Raw genomic sequence first — 3,662 nt, forward strand, 5'->3', positions numbered from 1 at the left:
GGCAGGCCCCGGCAGCGGTCCCGAACCCTACCTTCCCCGGGCCCACTCCACCCCAAATAGGGATTTTGAAAAATCTCCTAACCCCCAAAGAAAGCATGAAGAAGCGGAAGCAGGGTTTTTCACAGGCCTTTAGAGACCCTGTGGCCAGTTTCCCGTTCTCCCCCTTTAGGATCTGTTTGGGGGGGGTTTCTGGGGTCGTTTTTTGGTTTGGTTTGGTGTTGTTTTGTTTTGAAGCTCCAAAAATAAGGAAAGGGGGAATGCTCAGTGGAGTGAACCATCCCATTAACATGGGTCCTTCGCGCTCCCAAGTCCCAAAGAGGCCAGAACATGGTGCCATCGGGTTGGAGGACAGGGGAGACTTCCCCAGAGCCCGCGAGGGTCCAAATACCAGTAAACGCGAGGCTCACCCGCCTCGCTGTGGGCACGTCTCCATCAGGGTGTCGACTCCACTCCCAGAGTTGAGTTTCCTCCCTCCCGGAGACTGGGAAACCAACAGAATGGCCCACCTCAAGCCACGTAACGATGGATGGAACTGTGGAATTTTAGACATGAAGGAACTTGGAGGTCTTTGGCACAAGCTCTTCAGCTAGGACGGGGGTTCCACAAGCTGCGGGGGACCTGCCCAGGGTGGCACGGCCAAGCCCTGGTCTTTCCCTTTCCGTAGGCAACAACTGCCCCGAGAGCCTGTCCTCCCGGGGAGGGTTGTGGCTTTTTAAATTGTTTCCTTTTGTTCTGCATTAATGTTTAACTTTGGGGGCATGGAACACCTTTCCCCGAGCAGTGGAAATGCCCTTTGTTCCCTTCATCGTCTTCACGGGAAGGACTGAATCTAGCACATACCTGTTTGTCCGCAGACACTTTCTTCCCCCGCCTCCCCCTCCCCGGACATTGGGCTGCAGAACTGGGCAGGGTAAAGGGAGTGGCAAATCGGCGCGTACTTAACGCTGGTTTTATTCTCGGCTGCTTTCACACTGGGAGGAGAATATTTTGGAGGAGGCCTTTAAAAGAGAGAAGTATGCCCTGAGGCCGTTGCAAATACGCTTTTCAAGTGACAGTTGTTTTCTTCACGTTAGGGAGAATAGCCACTTGAAAAGTCTTCCAAAATAGAAAAACATTGAGTGCCTCTCGGAGAGAACAGCGCGTTAGCCATTCCTTTTTACTGAGTATTATTCATCTTTGATATTTTTATGTTTTTATTGAATTTTAGAGAGAGAGAGAGGAAGGCAGAGGGAGAAGGGAGAGAGAGAAACATCAATAGGTTGCCTAATGCACACCCCCCTCCTGGGGATCCAGCCTGCAAGGCAGGCATGTGTGGGGTCTTGGGAGTGGAACCAGCAACCGCTTGGTGCATGGGTCTATGTGCTCAACCACTGAGCCACACCGGCTGGCCTACTTTCGATTTTTTAAAATATATTTTATTGATTTCATAGGGGAAGGGAGAGAGAGAAACATCAATAATGAGAATCATTGATCAGCTGCCTCCTGCACGCCCCCTACTGGGGATCCAGCCCGGAACCCTGGGCATGTGCCCTTGATTGGAGTTGAACCCAGGACCCTTCAGTCTACAGGCCCAGGCTCTATCCACTAAGCCAAACCAGCAAGGACTACTTTTGATTTTTTTTTAAAGCAAGAGTTAAAAGAATAGAGAATAAGTTAAACAGGAAAAATATTCCACTAGAACTTCAAATTTTCAGAAATTTTGCAAAACACTTCTCTAGATCACCTCTAATGGAAGGATTCCGATTTACCTGTTTTGTGGCATTGCTACATCTATGCAGAAGCTGAAAATTGAGATTTTTTTCCCCCCCTGACTATCCCTGACATTGGTACTTGAAACACCAAGACACATAAATTCCAGGAAGGGATTCTGTCTTTATTTCATTTTTTTAACCATTGCATTGCCAGTGCCTAAAACAGTGATTTATACTTGTCTTTAGTAAATGTTGCTAAATAAGTAAATGAACACTATTAATTCAAGTTGTCCTCTAAACCTATCATCGCCTAACAATCTCTTTACCTCCAGCCTCTCCTCTTTAATCCACTCTGAACGTCAACATCCAGAAATTTTTTCAAATCCCCTGATTTAGCCATTTGATGAAGTTTTTAGAAAAGAAAAAAAAGGAAAAACAGTTTTGGTGCCCTCTCCCCCAGGGCAAGCCCATGCCTTTTCTCCCCTCTCCCCGCCCCTTGGGCCCTTTACTTACCTCTCTCCTACGCTCCCAAGGGCCCTTATTTTTATTTTATTTTTAGGGCCCTTATTTTGCCTCTAACTTTCTAAATAAACTTTCTCTTGTAGTTTGAAAAAAATTGAGTTTTCATAGTGTTATTTTTTTTTTTACATGCAAGATGCAAACGCCGTGGGGGGTGGGGGGCATAGCGATTAAAAATTTTGAAAAACTAGCTGTAACCGGTTTGGCTCAGTGGATAGAGCATCGGCCTGAGGACTGAAGGGTCCCAGGTTCCATTCCGGCCAAGGGCATGTACCTTGATTGCAGGCACCTCCCTGGTAGGCGGTGTGCAGGATGCAGCTGATCGATGTTTCTCTCTCATCAATGTTTCTAACTCTCTGTCCCTCTCCCTTCTCTGTAAAAAAAAATAATAATAAAAAGAAAAAAACTTTTGAAAAACTGGAAGACAGTTTTTAGTCAGAGTGAGGATGAATCAAAGCAGACGAGGGTAGAGGGAGAAGCAAAGGCCAGATTGTGATTTATGAATTTATTCTACCAGCAAAGGAAGCTATTGATTTATGAGGGGCACAATATGATCAAAGAAGACATTGGTGCCCTGGCCGGTATGGCTCAGTTGGTTGAGTGTCGTCTCATGCACCCAGAAGTTGCTGGTTCGATTCCCAATGAGGGCACGTACCCTGGTTGTGGGCTCAGTCCCCAGTGGGGGGCAAGCAAGAGACGGCAGATTGATGGTTCCCGTTCATGGATCTTCTTCTCCCTCTCCTTCTTCTCTCTCCCTAAAATCAATTTTTAAAAACTTAAAAATTAAAAATAAAAAGATATTTGCTTTGGGTGTGGGAACCACCTATTTTTCACTTTTTTGTATTTTAAAATTTTTCCTTTCAGTAACTCAATTTCATTCAGAGTAAAAGCTGGAAGCCTTACAATGGACTTTAAATGGTCTATGAGACCCTAGACCAGTGATGGCGAACCTTTTGAGCTCCGTGTGTCAGCATTTTGAAAAACCCTAACTTAACTCTGGTGCCGTGTCACATACAGAAATTTTTTGCTATTTGCAACCATAGTAAAACAAAGACTTATATTTTTGATATTTATTTTATATATTTAAATGCCATTTAACAAAGAAAAATCAACCAAAAAAATGAGTTCATAGGTTCGCCATCACTGCCCTAGACGGAGCTGGCCCAAAGGGAACTCACCTGCTCTTTGTCTCCTTACTTTGCAACCTTTTCTCAGACCCCACTATCACTCTGACCTCAGGTACCTGGGCCACTCTCTCTGCCTGGAACATGCCAAGTATTCACCTATATCCTTTTCAGGTCCTTACTCAGATGTTACCTTCTCAGTGAAGACTTCCTCAGTAATAATCGCCTACATATACACATTAAACTCCTTATTTTTATCTTTATTTTTATCCTTAGGGCTTACCACCATCTAAGTACTATGGTATAGATTTTCTGTACCCTCTGCCCA

Source organism: Myotis davidii, unplaced genomic scaffold (assembly GCF_000327345.1).
Source record: "Myotis davidii unplaced genomic scaffold, ASM32734v1 scaffold425, whole genome shotgun sequence".
In the NCBI taxonomy this organism is placed as follows: Eukaryota; Metazoa; Chordata; class Mammalia; order Chiroptera; family Vespertilionidae; genus Myotis; species Myotis davidii.